The 22,880-nt window shown below is 41.3% G+C and overlaps 1 long non-coding RNA gene across 1 annotated transcript; it reads right to left on the minus strand.

Annotated features, from left to right (window-relative positions):
• Positions 1 to 12,850: 12,850 nt before the first annotated feature.
• On the minus strand, positions 12,851 to 22,312 carry LOC146382972 (uncharacterized). Its single transcript, XR_014800704.1, has 3 exons — positions 22,134 to 22,312; positions 17,936 to 20,166; positions 12,851 to 17,520 (listed from the first exon to the last, which is right to left on the minus strand). It is a non-coding gene; the product is annotated as an uncharacterized LOC146382972 (long non-coding RNA).
• Between the last annotated feature and the right edge of the window lie 568 nt (positions 22,313 to 22,880).

The raw sequence follows: 22,880 nt of genomic DNA on the forward strand, positions 1-22,880 counted from the left end.
CACATCTAAATATGAACCTGCAAAGAGAGCACTACCAGTCATGAAACCTTTTACATACATAGCACTGGCATTTATAGTTTGAGAAATAACCTTTATTGACTGGATTTAAATGTTATTTTGACATTGTGTTCCTGATACGATGAAACTATCTTTTCTTATTATTGCACAGGGCAAATCGGTTTTCACAGCTGTCCTTCACTGTACTTGCACTTTCTTAAATCATCAACTTTGCACAACAGATGGAAGACATGAGGAAATATTTGCATGCAAGCCATACAAGAGTGGGTGGAACTCTCTAAATCAATTCGTTAACACTGGACATTAGCAAGGAAGAGATAATGCAATTTCATATTCTAAAGCAACACGTGGAATCATTCTGTTCAAAAAAAAACTAATGATCAAGAAAAATACCAAGTGCAAAGCTCATGTGAATGCAGATTTTTAAAAAATGCATTATCAAGAGCTTTGCTGCATTCAAATGGTGGGAGTGAATTCAAGGTTTCTGTTTGCATTAGTTATGTTCTGAGTAGTGCTGGACTTCTTTAAGATTATAATTAAATGATTGCTGATGTCTGACATGACGCTCACATTTTGAGCAAACTGGAGGTCTGGCCTCCAGGAGGGCATTGTAAGGAACAACCAGCCTGAGACTCACACATGCAAGTAAAAGAGCTTGAGGGAGACAGCAGCATCAGTTCTTCCAGCTGGTGACAAGATGTGTCTGGGTAATAAAAGACTTGACCATAGATAAAAGCATGGAAATACAGATCTCTCTTAAAATCATAACATGGTGTTTTCAGCACCACGTTACTATTGAAGACACTGGAAGGTGGCTGGAAATCTGGAGGGTGCGTTATGTATTATTGAAAAATGCAAAACTGTCATGTCCGTAGGAGCAGTCGTGCAGGAGAGTGTTTCTGGATGGCTCTTTGGCTACGCCCTCAGGCAGGGCCACCAGCGTCACACCTGAATTCCATCACAGGTAATCACAGGAGTACTACTTCAGCCAGCTCGGTCTGCTGTTACACGCCAGTCTGTTCGGTCACTGTTAGTGGTAACTAGGCTCGCCTATGGTCTGTATCTGCTTTAGTCTTTTGGCTCATGTTAATTCTGCTATAGTTCGCTGCTGAATTTGTGTTGAGTCTGCTTTTGGCTCCAGTATTCGTGAGAACCTCTGTTCATGACACAAACAGCACAGGCAAAAGATGTACTGTGTTAAACCCAGCATCACTTCTCTCCACAGTAGCAGTTGGTGAACCACATGATTTTATAGCAGTCATTTCTGGAATCTGTTCATCCATAGCTGAGAGTTGTTGAGGTGTCTTTCTTCAATTCCTGCAAGAACATTGTGTTTAAGTAAACAATCCTAGGTTAAGTAAATTGAGTAGACTGAGAGTAGATTTACATTATATTTCAATTAAAATACTTTTCGTAACATGTTTGTTTGGTGGTGGTTAATTGTGATTTTTCCAATGTGAAATATGTGCTGTGGCCAGAGATGGACAGAAACGCGTTAATGGGTTATTATAATCCAATTACTTTTCTCAAGTAATGAGTAAACCAAAGGATTACATTGCAAAAAAGTAATTCGATTATTGTTACTTTCCTGTAAGCACGCTGTGTTACTGCGTTACTAAATGGTTTTGTTTCTGAGAGTGTCTCATGACAATAACATACGAACCCGCCATGTCCGTGGCAGCAACAGACGCGTGTAGATCAACAATGGATAATATGGAGTGTGGGAGAGAGTACGGCCATGCAGCGTTTAAAGCTTGGAAGTACTTTGAGTTTGATTTCGTGAAAAGATGCTGGAATATGCAGAAAATGTTAAACAAATTTCTTCCAAAGATTGTTGCATATAATTTAATTTTTGCTTAATGCAATGTGCATAAAGTTAAAAGATTAAAACTAATAAAACAAGTTTTAAAACAGACTTTTTCATTTGATTCAATTTTATATGATGGATTATGCAGAAAAAATAGAATTGGGCTGAAAGATCTAGTGCTTTATTACCTATTCAGGTTTTTAAAAAGTAAATAAGTAATAAAGTAACTAATTACTTTTGAAAATAAGTAATCTGTAAAGTAACAGGATTACTTTCTTGGAGAAGTAATCAGTAATTAGTAACTAATTTCTTTTTTCAAGTAACTTGACCAACCCTGGCTGTGGCTCCAAAAGGTTGGGAATCACTGTATTAGGATATGTTAGGCAAGAAAAAATGCACACACACGCACAAGTACAATTGAAGTCCCAAAAGGTTGATTCTGTTCATGCACAATGACTGAAATTAGCACTACTGAATGAAATGGGCTGGGAGGTCAGTTCTTTGATCATTAATATCCAAATTCTCATGACCATTGATCAACAACTACTGGTCAAAGTCCAGTGATCAAAAACCATTGATCAAATCAATGATGAGGATGTACACATCTTGAACAGGGAGAGGGAGAGATCTCTCTGAGGGATGGAGATAGCTAGCAGGAAAGATAAGGGAGAGGGAGAAGATGTGACTGCCTCCGTCAAGAGCCGAGAGAGAAGACAGCAATGTTTGCTTTAAGAGTGTTGATTGAGAAATATAGAGAGTGATAGGTAGAGTTGCATTGTGTTGTTTTGGATCTAGAGAAAGCAGATGATAGGGTCCCAAGAGAGGAACTGTGGTACTGCATGAAAGAACAGGAGCGGAAGAGAAGTATGTATATGTGTAGAATTTTTTTTAATCTTCTCTATAAGTAATAAAAATAAATAATTATTTGCAAAAGAAATAAGTGACTGAATGACTGATGGACAATCGGTTTTCACCAGTGCTATAGAACAATGTCATAGAAAGAAGTAAGATAATATAACACCAGTAAACAATGAGTCTTTTAATGATGTGCAAAGTACATCTTGAATGTGTATAATCTGTATATCATGTGCATTTTCAGTCTGTAGCGCATGCAGCCAGTTACTTAGCGGTTAGCACAGTCACCACAGTAGAAAATGTAACAGTTTGTGTACTCTCGTACTTCCGCTGGTTTTACCAACACACAGGAACTTTGCAAGTTATGCAATGGTTGCAATTTGTGCAAACTGTTTTTCTTCACAGTTTCCAACCACAATGGAAATATAATCTCACCATGAACCTTCATACTTCTTTTTTTTTTCGCTGTGGTTTGATGGCTAAGTAGTGATGTTTGAGTGGATGCACAAACATGTTTACTAAAACATGAAATACTGAAAGAGCTTCTTTCTACTGCACAGAATTCCAAGAACTAGACTTTATCAACCCCTTTTTATTAGGCGTGCAACGATACACAAAATTCACGGTTCGATACTTTGGTGTCACGGTTCGATATTTTTTCGATACAAAAAATGTTCATGCTTTTTTAATTTGTCATTTATTAAAATTATAAATATATATTTTAACTAAAACGTACAGTTTTTACATTTAATGTTGCTGAAACAACAAAGGGATAAAATAGTAAATCTATCTGATTGAGAAATCACTCATCTTTGGAAAAGAGAGTTTTTTACAGAGAAATGACTCTTTCCAAAATAAAAGCTATACTATACGCTTCTTCTGGGGTATACACGGCAAATCTCCGTTAACGAGCTACCGCAGATCGCCCCGTGCGTGGGGCTGTTTGTAAGGTGTGAGACATACACATAATGTGCACCACAGCCATTGGTGCAACCATGTTAGTGGCATTATCTGTGTTAAAATACTCAACAGATATTTTCGCTCCAACACTATCTTGCCATTGTTTCACAGCGGCCTGGAGGTGAGGTAGAATGTTGGCTGCTGTGTGATCTCCATTAAGAACCTCCATCTTGAGAAGTGCTGTCACACGTTTATCTTCATCTATTCATAGGGGACTCTGTTTGCTGTTTCACACCTGAATCCCCCACCCTCATTCAGATCTGAATGAGGGTGGCGGAGGTTAAATTTGCCATGTTGCAACGAGCTTAGCTTCTGTCTTGCTAGCTTGCGCTGCGCTCAGTGGATCTGCGCTCGACAGTGCAGTCTAGGCGGAGTAGTCGAACGCAGATCCACTGAGCTCTCAACACAGACAGCATCGTCAGAAGAAAAGTTGATAAAATAAATTAAAAATTTTGGATTGTTCGATACATATGCGTACTGAACCGAAAGCACTGTATCGAACGGTTCAATATCGATACGAGTATCGTTGCACCCCTACTTTTTATGCTTTATGTAAACCATAACTTAACCATATTTCACTTGGAAGAAGATATCTTCTCCCAACATACTCTCAGTTAAATTTCTCCATGTTGTATTTTGTGAACACAAGCTCTTCCACATGTGAGGGGAGTCTGGAGTGATGTGGGGACACAATATCTCCTGCTGTGCTAAAGATCCTCTCAGAGGGGACACTTGTTGGGGGGCAGGTGAGATATTTCATTGCCATATAAGCCAGGGCTTTCTGTGGCTGCATCATTTTTGACCAGTAGGTCACTGCAGGATCTGAGGTCAGTGATTCAGTGCTGTCCTCAGCTAAGCAACTCAACTATCTTATCTTAAGCACCATATGAGGCAGATTTGGCTTTTGGTTTAGCAAGATTGTGCACTGCCCCCCAAAAGAGGCTTTTTTGCCCACTGGTCTCACTCTCAACTGAAGATGAGCTGGCAGCTTCAGGTACCCCAGAAACATCATCCGCTTGGAGTTCTGCATCCACATCTGCAGCCACATCTGCCTTGAGCCTGTCAAATTCTGATGTACTAAGTAGTGATATGGGCAAGCTCTTAAATTGGGGATCCAGTAGGGTGGCTTTAAAGTAATGACCTGAGGAGTATCAAAGACAACCTGGAAGCGCTGAGCCAACTGAGACTGCAATGTGGTCCCCAAGTGCCTCTGGGAGAGCCTGTACATCCACATTCACCTTTAAGTTTGTTAAGGCAGTCTTGAGAGCCTGCACACAAGGGATAACAGAAGACAGAGAAGCCACATCCTCACACAGGGTATGTGTGGCCTCCTCAAATGGTTGTCAATGGTTTTCACAGCGGCCTGTGTTGTGGAAGTTTTCCATTAAATAAAGCCTGCAGACAAGTGGTGAGCGGTAGCTGACATTCTTTAATCAAAACAAAGAACAGAAAACCAAGCTTGGTGGAGAGGATGCATGATTGCGGGGCAGACGGTCAGCAGAGTCTCTCTCTGAGCCTAGCATGGCTCTCAGTGAAATACCTTCTCCAGGAACAAAGAGACAAAAGACTCTTCCTGTGGAGTTGTCTGCTTTCCCCAACTTCCTTTCCAGACCCCCACCATCTGTTTAGCTGCATGAGTGTGAGACATGCTAAAATCCAGTGGCACTAAGGCATTATACAATAAAATAATGTGAATAATACATAAATAAAAGAAATTCTTATACAATTACACTAGTTCCCATTGATGGTGTGACATTACCATCAATGATGGTGTGGTCGTCTCTGCTTGTCATCATGCCGCTGGAGCATGTGGAAGGAGGAATTCCACCTGGTTGACACATCATGCACCAAAGTGTTCTTGGAAAGGCCAAGCTCTTCCTGGATTTTGTGAAGTTTGTTCACAGCTTTGTTTGATCTGTGTACAAACCCAATGATCTTGGGAGCAATCAATATCACATTGATCACTCCCTGGCACTCTTTTAGACCAGCTGTTACCGCTATTTGTAAGGTGTGAGACATACACATAATGTGCACCACAGCCATTGGTGCAACCATGTTAGTGGCATTATCTGTGACAAAATACTCAACAGATATTTTCGCTCCAACACTATCTTGCCATTGTTTCACAGCGGCCTGGAGGTGAGGTAGAATGTTGGCTGCTGTGTGATCTCCATTAAGAACCTCCATCTTGAGAAGTGTTGTCATATGTTTATCTTCATCTATTGATAGGGGACTCTGTTTTCTTTCTATCCAGTGGCCATTGAGAGAAAGATATGCATTTGTGGAAAATTTGCTCATCCAGATCTCAGACGTGCAGTGCACAAATTTCACCTCAATTTTTGAGAGAGCTTCTTTTACTTTTGTTTTCGCTTCTTGGTAAAGTTGTGGTCTAACTGTGCAAGAGAAATGCCAATGAGATTGGTATCGAAGTGCAACCACATTGAGAAGTTTGTGAAAACCTTTATCCTCCACTACTGAGTAGGGCATCACATGAAGGCAAATTATTTCTCCCACTGTGTTTGTTATTTGCTTTGCAGTGAGGTGGATAGGTGGATAAGCCTTTTTGCATTAAATGCAGCTAATATAGGTGATGGAAACTGACTTGCAGGGGCAGAAAATGGCTGTGATGATGAATTGCTGCTGGTGGGGGGATTGGTGCTTGTGTGTGTGTGTGTGTGTTGGGGGGGGGGGGGGGGGTTGGCAGACAGAAGAGGATGCTTTAAGTGCATGTGATTATGCATAGCAGATGTTGTCAGATGTTTGACATCTGCCTCTGCTAATTTGAATTTTGTACAAATTACATATCACTTTGGTTTTATCTGCAGGACTGACTGTAAAATGCTTCCACACAGAACTTGAGCAAGGTTTTTTAGGGCCAGTGGAGGACCAGGAGATGGCTCAGCAGAAGCCACACTCTTTTCTATTTGGTTGAATAGGTTAAATAGCTTATAACCTACATCTTGCTGTCTGCAAAAGCCAGAATAACTTAAACGTACCATGCCTGTGAAGATTAAACGTACCATATATCGCTCACAACTGCATACAATTTGAAACAACTACACAAGCATTGTTTTAACCTTTTTAACCGAACGTTAACGTTACTCTGTCAGTAGCAATGACTGTTTTCTACAGTCATTGGTCAGCAGCCTATTGTCTAAAGCTAACACAGCTACATAAACAGAGCGAACATGAGAGCACACGAGTGCAGACGTCAATAATGCAGCGCAATGGATTAATCTCCCGATCAATCTCCGCTTCCTGAAAGTTATAAACTCCCTCCGGAACCCAGTTAAGGTACAAAAATCAATTCAACAAAACTAGTGATGCAGTTCATTCTTTTTTCGCTCAGCCAAGCCTTCTCTGTTGCTGTGTGTAGCAGCGTGTGTCAGTTACGTCTTTACACGTCACTCACTCGCTCAGTCATCGGGCATGCACTGCGGTCTCATGAGGAAACGCAGCTTTTGATATAAAGTTTCTCTTGTTCGCGAATATAAATATCTGTGGTTATATAGTGGTTTGTATCATATCTATCTAATAGACTCCAATTTGTGCATGTAAATGGAGAGTCCTCTTCACACACTGAGGTTAATTATGGAGTTCCACAGGGTTCAGTGCTAGGACCAATTCTGTTTACATTATACATGCTTCCCTTAGGCAGCATCATTAGAAGACATAGCATACATTTTCACTGCTATGCAGATGACACCCAGCTCTATCTGTCCATGAAGCCAGATAACACACACCAATTAGTTAAACTGCAGGAATGTCTTAAAGACATAAAGACCTGGATGGCCGCTAACTTTCTGCTTCTTAATTCAGATAAAACTGAGGTTATTGTACTCAGCCCTGAAAATCTTAGAAATATGGTATCTAACCAGATTCATACTCTGGATGGCATTACCTTGGCCTCCAGTAACGCTGTGAGGAACCTTGGAGTCATTTTTGACCAGGACATGTCCTTCAACGCACATATTAAACAAATATGTAAGACTGCTTTCTTCCATTTGCGCAACATCTCTAAAATTAGAAATATCCTGTCTCAGAGTGACGCTGAAAAACTAGTTCATGCATTTATTACTTCCAGGCTGGACTACTGTAATTCATTATTATCAGGATGTCCAAAAAACTCACTGAAAAGCCTTCAGCTAATCCAAAATGCTGCAGCAAGAGTACTGACAGGGACTAGAAGGAGAGAGCATATTTCTCCTGTTTTGGCTTCCCTTCATTGGCTTCCTGTTAAGTCCAGAATTGAATTCAAAATCCTGCTCCTCACATACAAGGTCTTAAATAATCAGGCCCCATCTTATCTTAATGACCTTGTAGTACCATATCACCCTATTAGAGCACTTCGCTCTCGCTCTGCAGGCCTACTTGTTGTTCCTAGAGTATTTAAAAGTAGAATGGGAGGCAGAGCCTTCAGTTTTCAGGCTCCTCTTCTGTGGAACCAGCTTCCAGTTTGGATTCGGGAGACAGAAACTATCTCTACTTTTAAGATTAGGCTTAAAACTTTCCTTTTTGCTAAAGCATATAGTTAGGGCTGGACCAGGTGACCCTGAATCCTCCCTTAGTTATGCTGCAATAGACGTAGGCTGCCGGGGGATTCCCATGATGCATTGAGTTTTTCCTTTCCAGTCACCTTTCTCACTCACTATGTATTAATAGACCTCTCTGCATTGAATCATATCTGTTATTAACCTCTGTCTCTCTTCCACAGCATGTCTTTTATCCTGTCTTCCTTCTCTCACCCCAACCGGTCGCAGCAGATGGCCGCCCCTCCCTGAGCCTGGTTCTGCCGGAGGTTTCTTCCTGTTAAAAGGGAGTTTTTCCTTCCCACTGTCGCCAAAGTGCTTGCTCATAGGGGGTCATATGATTGTTGGGTTTTTCTCTGTATCTATGAAGCGCCTTGAGGCGACTGCTGTTGTGATTTGGCACTATATAAATAAAATTGAATTGAATTGAATTGAATTGAATATCTTTAAAATATTTGTTCGAATTAAGTATTCATAAAAAAACAAAAAACAAAAAAAAACAAATCAAAAGCAAAAGAAAAAAAAAAACACGTTATTTGCGCCTTTCCGAATACCGTATTCAGGTTCGGCTCCATACCTCCTATTTGTCACTTTTTTAATTTTTAAATTCATTTTAAGTTCCAGTGTGAAATATGTCACACCCAAAGTCTTGTGCAGTGCACAAGACTTTGCAGTGCACAAGACTTTGGCAGAAACTTTGACAGAAACTTGTGCAGTGCACAAGACTTTGACAAGACTTTGACAGAAACTTGTGCAGTGCACAAGTTTCTGTCAAAGTCTCTGCTGCTGATCTTCAATGACACAACTTTTTATTACATTACATCGTTGTTGTGAGAAATAGTTTTGGCTGAAGTGTTTCTTTGTTGCTGAAAATGGCATGTAGAGAACCAAAACAAAGCTGTGAGAAGATAAACAGAAATGCTTAAAAGAAAAAGTTTTAATATGCTACAAAGTGAGGCGAATATAAGATGAGTGGAGGAAACGGTAAATTTGGAAGTGCAAAGGATTAGTAACGACAAAGTGAGGACAAGTATGAAGTGGATGAAGAGTGAAATGGCAGTGGGTCTAGTTAACATACCTGTGACGGTACGCAGATGTACAGAAGAGAAAGCAGTGGAATTTATACCACATTGTTTAAAACAATCTCAGCGAGTGAGAGTAATGGAGGAGAAGTGGTGTGCAGAGCTGCAGAAACTACAGAAGGATAAAGTTGACGCTGAAGCTAGATTAAGAAGAGAGGGGACAATCAGCAAACAATAGTTTAATGCTCAGAAAGAGGACAGCATATGCAATGTTTGCATTAAGAATGTTGATTGAGAAATACAGAGAAGGACTGGTAGAGTTGCATTGTGTTGTTTTGAATCTAAATCATTGAAAGAAAATGTTTAATTTTGCCCTTTATAGATGGTCAGGCGTGCCAAAATAAATAAATAAATAATGTAATTAAATAATTAATTAAATGTTTCATCAATTAATCAAATTGGCGTTGTTGAGGCTTGAGTTTTGCAAGACAAAATACTTAGTAGGGTAGGTCTGATCAATAAATACAGTAATGACACAATTAATTACCTAACAAACGCAGCTGCCACTTAACACACTGTACAGTATGTTAAGTTTTCAAATTAATGATTTATTCGTAGTTTTCAGTGGACAATGTAAAAAACTGTGGTTTAGGGCAGTGGTCCCCAACCTTTTGTGCACCACGGACCGGTTTACGTCCATCAATATTTTCACGGATCGGCCTTTAAGGTGTGGCGGATAAATACAACAAAATAAAACCAGTACCGGTACCAAAAAAAGAACATTTATTCATAACACATGGGGAAAGACCCAGGAAAACTGATAAAAAAATAATGATAAAAACCGATACGAACCCTGAAAACCATAAATTTCACACCCGAGCCTCAACCAAAGTCGGTCTGTGAGTCGGTACCAAACGGCTCACAGACTGGTACCGTGGCCAGGGTGTTGGGGAGCACTGGCTTAGGGGATGTAATGCACCTCTTATCATAAATGGCCAAATCTAATCTCATAATAAAAATTTTTAACTTAAGAAGTTAATTTAATAAAGGTTCATTGTGTCATAATATTTATACAGACCAAATGCTGACATCTCCTGGCCATCAGTTACTATTAAATTTCAGTGGAGGGAAGAACTTAACACAAAATTCTGATGATGAGAAGATTCACTGCTGACATTTTGTTTAGTAAAGCTAATAACAGGCAAACTGAACATTTTATATACAATGATGACAATGATACAACAATCTCCGCATGAGTAAGAACTTAGTAAGAAGTCAGAAATAAGAACTGAGTATTAAATCAGTACTACCTGAAATGCAATACTGCATGGATTAAGATTAAAGGATTGTTTTCTGAGCTACAGTCACTAGACCGGGCAGCATGGTGTCGCAGTGGTTAACACTGCCTCAAAGCTAAGTTCGATTCCACCCTTTCTGCTTTGATTTTGCATGCTCTCCCCGTGTTTGCGTGGGTTCTCTCTGGGAACGCCAGCTTTAAACTCACCTAAAAAACTTCAAGTCAAGTCAAGTTTATTTATAAAGCACATTTAAAAACAACCAAGGCTGACCAAAGTGCTGTACAATAAAATACAAACATAAAATAAAATAAAACACAAGTACATAAAACACCTCACTGATAAAACAATAAGTTAAAACAATAAGTTAAACCTTGCTAAAAGCCAATGAGAAGAGGTGAGTTTTAAGGGCAGTTTTAAGGGTTCCTAGGCTTGTGGAGAGTCTGATGTGAGGAGGTAAACTGTTCCACAGTCTGGGTGCAGCCACAGCAAAAGCCCTCTCTCCCCTAGTCTTTAATCTGTACCTGGGAACATCTAAAAGCATCAGGTCTGCTGACCTCAAAGATCTCCTGGGGCGGTAAATGCTAAGAAGCTCTGCCAGGTAAGGAGGTGCAGTACCGTTAAGAACCTTAAAAACCAGCAGTAAAATTTTAAAATCAATCCTAAAAGCAACTGGGAGCCAGTGGAGAGAGCAGAGGACCGGAGTGATGTGGTCTCTCTTTTTGGAACCGGTCAGCATGCGAGCAGCAGCGTTCTGCACCAGTTGGAGGCGATGCAGACAGGAACGATCTAAACCAGCATAAAGGGAGTTACAGTAGTCCAGCCGTGAAGTAATAAAAGCATGGACCACCCTTTCTAGATCATTCCTGCACAGGTAGGACTTGACTTTAGCTAAAATCCGTAGATGATAAAAAGATCCCTTGACTACGGAGCTGATTTGTTTATCAAATTTAAAAGCACTGTCAAAAGTAACACCGAGGCTCTTAATGGAGGAAGTACATTCGGAAGTTAGGGGTCCCATAAAATCAAAGGAAAGGTTGGGGTCTTTAGGAAGCCCAAACACAATGACTTCAGTTTTACTTTCATTTAGATGTAGAAAGTTAAGAGCCATCCAAGTCTTAATGTCAGACAGACAGGAGAATAACAGCTGCAGAGAGTCCTTACAGTCTAACCTCAGAGGGAGGTAGATCTGAATATCATCAGCAAAGGAGTGGAAGGACACGTTATGTTTGCACAGCACATCGCCCAGAGGGAGCAAATACAGAATAAACAGCAGGGGGCCTAGAATGGACCCCTGAGGTACACCACAAGTTAAAGGAGCTCTGGGAGATGACAGTTCACCGAGGTGAACAGAAAAACTCCTGTTATCCAGGTAGGACTGGAAAAACTTTAAAACAGTACCTTTCAAACCGACACAGTGTTCTAGGCGGGATAACAGTATGTTGTGATCAACAGTGTCGAAGGCTGCTGTCAGGTCTAAGGTTACTAGGACAGCAGCACAACCAGAGTCTACAGTTAAAAGCAAATCATTAAAAACTCTCAGTAAGGCGGTTTCAGTGCTGTGACGAGCTCTAAAACCAGACTGAAACTTCTCATAGAGACTGTTGTTGTCTAAAAATGACTGGAGCTGCCTGAGGACAACTCGTTCGAGTACTTTGGACAGAAAGGGCAGATTGGAGATGGGCCTATAATTAGAGAGTATAGATGGATCCAGGTTAGGCTTTTTGAGGAGAGGTTGAACAACAGCATGCTTGAAAAGTGTTGGGAAACAACCAGAACTGAGACAGGCATTGATCAGGACCAGAAGGACAGGTCCAACTGAGTCCAGGACCTGCTTCAGAAGACGAGAGGGAATAGCGTCAGTGGAACAGTTGGTAGACTTGACCTTGCAGACTGTTTCATGCAGCTGAGAAAGAGAGATTAGCTCAAACTGGTTAAAGGCAGATTGGCACGAGCAAGAAACACAGGGGTTGAAAGGTGGAGGTGGAATGACAGACTGCAGGGAGGAAATCTTATTAACAAAGAAATATAAAAAGTCATTGCAGAGGGTGGCAGAAGGTGTGAGGCAGGTGGACGTATGAGGATCAACAATGGAGTTTAAAACACGAAACAGAGTCTGAGGTTTATGGACATTACTGCTGACCAGGTTAGATATGTAGGAGGACTTAGCCTCTTTAGCAGCTTTCTGATAAGTTAAAAGAGAGTCTCTCAGGATATTGAAGGAGATTTGCAGCTTGTCCTTTTTCCACTTTCTCTCAGCACACCTGCAGGAGCGTGTAACAGCAGTCTGGTGAAGAAGGAGCGGCTAGCAGGTCCAGTGGGCATGTGGTGTGGAGGTTAGCCGGATAACTCGAAGCCAGTCAGTTAAATTAAACAACAGACCTTTATTCATTATCAGCAACATAAGACCATACAAGCCAGGTCTCCACGGCTCTACTCTGTCCGTACATACATGTGCGGGGTTCGGTAGTCGCCGGCGCCAGGCCGTTACAACAGTAAGGTGTTTCCTCGGAGAATGGAACATGAGCAGCATGGAATGGCTGCCGCTAACAACACCACACCCACTAGGAGACTCCCACAACTACTACAATAGTAGGGCAACCCCCCCCCCCCTAGTGGTGCTATAACCCAAAAGGGTTGTTACATCACCCCCCCGGCAATTAGGAGGCTGTCCTCAGCCGGACCCAGGTAACCCTCCTCCCGCTACCCCCTTTCACTATACATAGTTACTTTAGGTAGTAAGCAGGCTGTGGAGGAATTGTTATACAGCATCAGTACAGTCAATACAATCAATAAACAAAATTAGTGCTTGCCGGCAATTGGAAGGCTGTCCTCAGCCGGACCCCAGGTGACCCTCCTCCCACTACCCCCTTTCACTATACAAAGCTACTTTAGGTAGTAAGCAGGTGGAGGAATTGTTGTACACCCTTACGGCATTGGTACAGTCAATAAACAAAATTAGTGATTGAAGCAAACAATACAGAACATGCAGTGTTACTGGCTAGTCATCCTCTGGAGATGGTCCTAGACAAGGGAAAAACAGTCAAAAATACAACACATCCCGTTGCTTAAATCAGTACAACGGAAAACCAAACCAAAAGCCTCTCACGGGCTGCGGTGACGAGGGTTCAGTGGAACAGAACAAGTAATCATCGCTTACGAACAGAATAATTGCATCACATACATCTTGCATGAAACCAACCCTCAGTCAACCTCAAGTTTGTCCGTATGATAACGGTTAGTCCACCTGGTACCCGTCCAACCAGCGGTCATTACGGGGCACCGGCGGGGTTCGTTGGGGAGATGGCCGCTCTCCCGGCTCTCCCGTAGCTCCATGATCCAAACACTTCAGCAGGCTCTTCTGCAGCTCCAGCGAAGCCTGTAAGCAAACTCGTGGCTTCTCGACCTCCCCTTCCAAGTTTACCACTTCAAGGTCGAGGTAAAGAGGTGTAGAGTGAGGGATGATGTACTTTGTCAGGCCAGGCGCCTCAGCATCCGGGTCGCAGCCATCTTCCTCACTCCTCGTGTCTGCGTGGGACGCCATTTTAAAAGTGTGGAAACAACTCGCTCCCACAAAAGTTATGGCGAAGTGAAAAGAGCGTTCACACACAGTACCTAAGCGCATATATCAGTCAGACCGAAAGCGTCCATGCACACTCTGATGCTTCAATGCTTCACACAAAACAACACGTCCCTCTGAATAAACACTTAGCTTTAGCGCCGCCGATGTCGTAACGGTCCAACAGCACTGAGTTGGCGGTCCGACGGACCGTACAGTTACTCACGGAGTACTCTCCCTCGGCAGGCGAGCGTGTCAAGCGATGGGTCGGCGCTCTTCCGTGCCTGCAAATATCGCTGAAATCGTGGGGAGTCGGCTCCTTCACGGGGTCCTATCGGCCTGGCAAATACAGCCAGACGAAGAGAAAAAACGCGCCACCTCAGCCGAAGTGTCGATCGTTGAAAAACACGGGAAAAATATCCGAGCCCACCGTCTGTCGGTCCGGATGACGATGAAGATCCAGAGAACAATGTTCGGGCGCCACTTTGTAACAGCAGTCTGGTGAGGAAGGAGCGGCTAGCAGGTCCAGCGGGCATGTGGTGTGGAGGTTAGCCGGATAACTCGAAGCCAGTCAGTTAAATTAAACAACAGACCTTTATTCATTATCAGCAACATAAGACCATACAAGCCAGGTCTCCACGGCTCTACTCTGTCCGTACATAAATGTGCGGGGTTTGGTAGTCGCCGCGCCAGGCCGTTACAACAGTAAGGTGTTTCCTCGGAGAATGGAACATGAGCAGCATGGAATGGCTGCCGCTAACAACACCACACCCACTAGGAGACTCCCACAACTACTACAATAGTAGGGCAACCCCCCCTAGTGGTGCTATAACCCAAAAGGGTTGTTACAAGCGCCTGAGAGCACAAACAGAGTCTGTAGTCCAGGGTTCAGCGTGAGCTTTGGGACGGAGTGATTTAAGGGGAGCGATGGAGTCCAGAATAGAAGTGCATGTTGAGTTAAAAAGAGCAGTTAAATCTTCTGCACACAGGGAGTCAATCCAGTCCACCGTGGAAAGCTCAGAGTTGTTGAAAGCAGCAGAGAACTGGGATGGTACATGGGTATTGATGATCCGGTGGCGGCGTGAAGGAGCTTTAACTGCAGCAACAGAACATTGTGCAGTGGCAGAAAACAGAACAGGAAGGTGATCAGAGATACACGCACTCTCACAGATTTCAGAGACGTGGATACTCAGGCCGTGAGACATGACGAGGTCCAGTGTGTGACCTTTCTCATGTGTGGAGCCAGACACACACTGAGTCAGGTTAAAAGAGTCCAGCAGTGATACAAAGTCTCTAACCAGAGGTTTAGATGGACAGCACACATGGATATTCAGATCGCCAACAATAAGAAAATGATCAAAATCTACTGAAAGTCCTGATAAGAATTCCCCAAACTCACTGATAAAGTCCTTGTTGAATTTGGGAGGACGGTACACCACTGCATACAGTAATGGAGTAGATGAGTTCAGTTTAACAAGCTGCAGTTCAAAGCTGGAAAAGGAGGAAGATGAAATCTGATGACAGTCATAAACTGATTTAAAAACACAGGAAGAGAGAAAATCTGCCATGCAGCATCTTGTCAAGACTGGGCTCGATGCCAAGTGACAAGCCGGTGGAGTTGAGGGCCAGCTGCTCCACCTCTACAAAGTAGTTAAAGCAGATTCTGATGTACACAATTTTATCAACTGGCATCACTGGGTATTCTTATTGTGAACAAAACTGGACCATGCACAATGCAGTCAGACAAATACCGTTCCCCTGGCAACCACCAAACCCAGAAACGTGATTCGTCACTCCAGAGAAAACGTCTCCAGTGTTCTAGAGTCCAGTGGCAACATGCTTTACACCACTTCATTTAACGCTTTGCATTGTATTTAGTGACGTAAGGTGCAGATGCAGCTGCCCAGCTGAAACTGAGACTGCAGAAAGCTGCCAACCTCTGCGCTCTATGCACCTTGGCATCTGCTAACCCCGCCCTGTGATTTTATTTGGTTTACCACTTTGTGGCTGAGTTACTGTCATTCCCAGTCACTTACACTTTGTTATGATTCCACTAACAGCTGACTGTGGAATATTTAGTAGCAAGGAAATTTCACAACTGGACTTGTTGCACAGGTGTCATCCTATCACAGTACCATGCTGGAATTCAATTCACTTCATTTTTTCAAAAATGTTTTTTGAAGCGGTCTGCATGCCAGCTGTTTGATTTTATACACCTCTGACCATGGAGGTGATTGGAACACCTGAATCCACTGATTTGAATGGTTGCCTGAATACTTTTGCCAATATATGTGCAGGTATAACATTCCTGTTTTTAAAAAAAATCAGACTCTTTCATGATAACTCTAAAAAGGGGTGCTACTACACCTCTATAACCTGCTCATCTAGTAATGATTTTCAAGCAGGGCAATGAAAACAAAAGCTGTTAAAAGCTAATCTTTCTGATTTCAGGTAACTTTTTGTGACTCTGGACAGAATGCTGTTTTATACTGATATGAACAGCCTGCATCTTTGTAAATAGATCATAAATCATACTGCAATTGCAATATCACAATAATTGGACTCACTTAGTAAATCTGCCCCATAGCATATAAAATGTATCTTATGTTTTACTGATGTGATCCAGTGTAACTCACTGCTGTAAAATTCCCTCCATCCGTTACTTTCTCCAGCTGGACTGTACTGAGGTAAAAAAAAAAAAAAAAAAAGAATCCTGAAGACTGTAGTATAACAGAAAGATTTTACTAAAGAACAGTGATTACAGAGAAGTTTAAGCACACTTTGATCAGTCAGTGTAGATCAAAATCTTGAGCTTACATAGCATACTGCATTCTTCATGCAAAGCAACTCAACAGCAAGTATTTATTTAACAAACAGTTATGAAAAACACAGAAATATACCAGGAGGTGATGAAATGAAAAGAAAAATGTTACAACGAACATTCACATGATCTGTGCAACTTCGTTTATTATGACCATTGTTTTCATGAATGGCCGGATGGTCTGTTGCAATGACTTATGGGACACCTTTTTCTTCTTCATTTTCATAAAGGATGCTCCAGTGTATCCTATGCTAAAGGAAGCACCAAAGAACCTTTGCTTAGTAATTGGGTAACTGGAACAGCTTTTATTACTACCGCCACAGTTCCTAACTGAGACACTAAGCAAAATGAACTACTGGAGCACACCTTTAGTTTTTAAATTAAACAGTGGGGCTGAAGCTGTGTTTTTCTTGTACCGAATATGAGGCTTAATAACAAGTCACAGAAGCAAGCAACTTAATCTCTGTTAAAATGATAATAGTATGGTTCTCTGTGAGCATAAGCAGGTGCATTTGCAAACAAAGCACTGATTATAATAATGAAAATCATGAGTACAATGACAAACAGGACTGTGGCAGCAATGTTAAGCCCACGGGCAGTGAGCCCATGACGTTGTGCACCCTCCAGATCTCCGGCCACCTTCCGGTCTCTGGCCTAGAAGGACAGAAACATATAGTTTGTAATGGTGTAATTATAATGTAATTATCTTTATCCCAGTGTAAACTGAAACTGCAAATGTTAAGCATAGCCTAAGTTCCATTATCTGAAAAAGTTAAGCTTCATGTTTTTAGTAAATCCAAACAATTATAATAATAATCCCAGGTGCTCTTTCACTTGTGTTTTTTTTTTTGTTTGTGCCCATATAGTTTCTTTGTTACGATCAGTGTAGGAAATGATGTAAACTGTATAACAAATGTAAGATATTTCTTTCAATGTTGTAGTTTTTAAAAAAATTAGTAATTTTTTGCACTTCAGCTTTGGTTGTGTTCGATGCCATGATCATGTAGCTTGATTTATATGGTAAGATCTGGTAGGCAGGTAGGTACAATGTATATCTTCACACACACACCTTGATAGAATAAATGAGAGCTGCAAGCCCAAGACAACAAGGGTTTAAGTAGGCAAAGCAGAGGAGGGACCAGATAAAATGGTCCTTTGGAGGCTCAGTGACGATGTACACACTGGTGTGCTGAACCAATACAGATCCTCCAGGCTGTCCAGAGGGCCCATCATAGGTCCTCACCTGCATTGGAACATAAGCTGGAGGTTTCATTGCTCTCACTGGTCTGAGCTCAGCTGCAGTTTGGAGAGAGGAAAGATGCTGAAAAGAGTTACTGACATTGATGATTTTATTTTTGAAGTCTTTGGGCAGTGAGGGAGTTAAAGCAGTTGTCTCTGTTAGAAACTGAACAGTAACAGCTGTGTCTTTGGGGTCCAGGTATTTCCAAAACGTTGCTTTGTCCTCGCAAATGAATTTTTCTACATCTGTGAATCCTGAAATCTGACTTCACTGAATAAATTAATAAATAAATAATGTAAATAATTTGACTATGAATAAATGGTTTTGGGACAAAGCACATGTTTTTTTGAGGATTTTGTACTCACAGTTGGTGACACAAACTAAGTTAGCATGAAGTGACATCAAAAATTTGCTTAAGCACAGTGATAAAATCTCTCTTCTGCTTTTTACATGAAGCCATTTAACAGGTCTGACATAGTGGATGAAATATGCTGATTCTCAGTGGGCTTGAGCACATAAACATCACCTACCGCCCCTCCCCCAACCCCAACATCTTGATTGTTTTTCTGTAAGTGAGCACAGAACAAATGTAGATGTCGTCTTCTGAAAACTGTACTAACCACCACAGCCACAAAATTCAATTTTGATTACAACCAAAGAGAAACATAAAGATTCTTATGTCACATCTTCAATATATGGCAGAGAAAATTCAAGAAAAAGTCTTTCACAAGATTCCTCCATTGTGCAACAGCCTCATCGTGAAAACAGACAGCATTGCTACACACACAGACACAGACACAAAAGGAAATGGAAATGAAAAAGTTTTCCTACTTTGAAGTTCACTGTGCCTCTCCTCAGACTCTACTAAGACAACCCGATCTCTATCTATCTATAAAAGGACAGAAACATATATATTTATATATATATATATAAATATATTTTCATATTTCAGTGAAGGTATATAAAGATGATTTTTAGCCAATTAAATTAATGTTTGTGCCTATCTATCTACACCCAGGTGAAAAATAAGCACACTGCATTTGGCGTCTGCTAAATTACATACGGAACAATGAATGACAGTATACAGAATTCTTCTTTGTTCACAAAAAACTTTTTTCTGTAGCTGTGGATCATACTGCATATTCACTGACGGGGATCTCAGCTCATTCATGGCAGGAAAATCTTTTTATTGAGAGGTTTCATTTTCCACTCACTAATATTCCACAGAAACAGTGTGGACATTTCATCCCCTTAGAATTTGTTCGATTTAGAGAATTAAGAGTTGATTTGTATGCTATGTTATAATAAATATAATCTTTGAGATTTAAATGGTGTTGGACTGTAACTCATTAAAAAATGTATTTCCTAGGGTTGGGTTTTTTGTTTGTTTTTTAGATTCCATCAATTTCTAGGAGCTCTTGTAGCCTCGATAGCAATTCCTTCTTCCTTTTTAGAAATGAATATTGTAGTTTAATATCTTAGAATGGAAATAGTCTACTTCTGAGGAATTGTTGTTTTCAGGTTTATTTCCAGTTGAGTAGATTTTTTGGTCGTTACACTAAACTGACCATCTTAACTCAATAAATGTATCACACTTGGGAATCTTCTTCTTTCACTGCCCACTTTAGGAGTTGCAACAGCAGATCATCTTTCTTCAGCTCACCCCATCCCTTGCATCCTCCTCTGTTACACCAACTCTCCTTCACTATACCCTTGAATCTTTTCTGTGGTCTTCCTATTTACTTATGAAGCCATACTACTACTCACTGATGGTCACCTCTCTCTCCGTAAACTTTTTTCACCAACTCTTTCCTGCAGCTTCAATATATGGCACAGTTTTGCACATCTCCCTTGTCCTTAAAAACTGGAACCAGTCCACTTCTTCTCCATTCCTCTGCCATCCTCTCACTCTTCCCAGGAGGGTGGCACGGATGCCCCTCCGGTGGTCCTCCTTGGGGTCTCACACTCTGGGGCCTGGATCTCCTCCATGCCTGCTTCATGCCCTGGGGGACTGGGCTATGGCTCCCCATACCCTCTAGCAGATCGTTACATGGAGAAACCTTTTGAATACAAGCGTGCACAACAACATTCAGTATTTAGTATTAACTTTTATTTACTGTTAGCTAGATTATTGTGATGGTGTTGTGTTTATAATGTTGCTCTTTCTTTGCTTGTTTTCTCTTTTTTCCTTTTTTTTTTTCTCTCAACGGGTGATCCAGGAGATTTCTTTCTTTGTAAGTGCCCTTTCTCACTGTCCCGCTTCTCCTCTGTTTTTCTTTTCCTTCATCTTTCTTTCTCCCTTTCCTATCCCCCAGCCATGTCTGTCCCATCTGTAACAACTGAAAATAAAATAAAACAAAAATAAATAGTAACAAAAAGGTCGATCAAATGGACCAATATGGCATGGCGGTGATGCTCCACTTGGTAAAGTAAATCCTTCCTGGCTGTCAGACAACAATTCTGACAGCTAAAGAACAGGACAGGCAAAAAAAAAAAAAAAAAAGGATTGCGTCAAACGCACCCCTATGATATGCACCGTATTTTGGATGGAATCCAATAGAATGATACTCCCGGCGGTAACACACATTCCAGCCATGTATTCCAGCCCTAACCCTAACCTTAATCCTAACTTAACCCTACCCATAACCTTATTCCTAACTGTCTCAGACCTTCGGACAGTGCACATCTCTATTGAGAGCCCTTCAACAGCCACAACTTCACTTTTTTTTTCTCTTTTCATGTGCTTCTCACCTGAGGAAAGCCAGATCTTGGCCAAAACATGGCAGTACAAGCACACGCATCATTGATTATTTTATTTGAGGAGTTTTAATGTATTTTTCCATTTCATTTTTGTTCATTAATAAATATATAAATAAAGTTTTATTTTCATATAAACACATAAAAATAAATTTATTAAATAACATACCAGATTAAATTTCATTTTATTTACTTAGAATAACAAAGCAAACAGGGAACACAAAGTACACACAAATAATAAACAACACAGGACGAAATCTCACGAAAAAACCAGGGCTCATAAATATTTTGTACTTGTAAATCAGGATTTGTATGTGTAAAAAGAATTTGTGTGTGCGTAAAAAAGATTTGTGTGTGGACTTAGCCAAAAAATACATGTGAAACTCTGCACTCAAGTTTCAAGTTACAAGTACGAACTTTGACCCTATTTTTCTTCCTTTCATCTGATTGGCCAATGTCATGTCAATCACAAATTTAACAATCCAATCAGAGAACAGATGGGTTTGGCTATTGGAGGGGTGCTTTATGGAGCTTCAGGTCCTGAGGGAATAAATGCCCTTTTACATGCCAGCCCAGCGTTTTCCTTCATCACCACAAAGGAAAAAGTCTGTGGTGGTCTGAGTTTGGTGATTTTTGTGTCAAAGGTTTACGTGCTTAATACAGGGACCTCCAGAGCCTTTTCAACAGCGCTGCGGACCTAGGGGGCGGGGCAGTGTCACTAGTGGGGATAATTACAAAGCTTTCTTTGTTATGAATTAGCGATACATGGTTTTATTGAACATTTGAAGATAAAAAAACTGAAACTCTTGTAGAGGACATAAAATCAGAGATAGAGACGACAAGAAGCAGGTGCATCTAGTACAGGTAGAGCTGCCGCAAAAACCCACAGAGCTCAGCAGCCAGCGCAACAAATTCTGGATCCTTGGCTTTTAGTTAGCAGTTAGCATTAGCAGCACATGCTGCCTCCGATGTGAAAGTACCTTTATGCTGCGCACTGTGACTCACAGCAATGGTCCCTGGTCAGCCCTGACTTTGTGTTAAACTAATCCTAAAGTATTAATGGTATTTCTAACCACTGATATACCACAACTTTCTCCTTCCAACAGCTACTGAAAGTTAGAGGACCCTGTGCTGCCAACTAACCCTTTAGAGCCGGTCGGAGGGGCACGCTCTGTTTTGCATAACTATTTTTAAATCCCGGTAGCTCTGCAACCACGTAAGCTAGCGCAATAATTTTTTTTGCATATGAAACCGGAGGAGTTGTACTTACATCTTATGCCATCAGCTTGTCCTAGGTCACGGTTTCATTCCACATAAAGCTTTGCAAAAACTGCATAAAAAGCGCTTGCAACAACAAAAACATAATATTCCAGAAACAGGCTTTGACGATCCGATCAGCTGTTCATAACACTTCCTACTTGGAATAGACGTCAGCGCGAACTTTTGCATGTCCGCTAGTGATGTTCGATTCGTGAACGAATCGTTCAATACTCGAGAATCACTTTACTGACTCGTGAATCATGATTCACAAGCCCAACTGACTCACTGACTCATCCCTATTGCTGTTAGCAAACTAATTCCATTAGTAGAAATATATCTAGCTTATAATTAAAATTGTGGGGGAAAAAAACAACAGCCAGTTTCGTAACAAAAGCATTTCTGCTCTGAACTGGAAGAAAAAACCCTGAGTAGAAGCTCACATCAAGAAAATAGCTCCTCGGTTCAGAGTAGCATTGCGCTGCTAACATGCTAACAACACATTTGAGCTACTCACCCCCTCCCTTCCTGTGCTGAATCGTAAGCATAAGCGAATCACTCAGGACTCGCTCCTCCCTCCTGTGCTGAATCATAGAGTGAACGAATCACTCACTCACTCACTAACCCCCTCCCTCCTGTGCTGAATCAAAGAGCGAACGAATCACTCAGGACTCACTAACCCCCTCCCTCCTGTGCTGAATCAAAGAGCGAACGAATCACTCAGGACTCACTAACCCCCTCCCTCCTGTGCTGAATCATA

This window comes from Perissodus microlepis, chromosome 7 (genome assembly GCF_051167445.1).
Source record: "Perissodus microlepis isolate ML-2025 ecotype Zambia chromosome 7, ASM5116744v1, whole genome shotgun sequence".
Taxonomy (NCBI): domain Eukaryota; kingdom Metazoa; phylum Chordata; class Actinopteri; order Cichliformes; family Cichlidae; genus Perissodus; species Perissodus microlepis.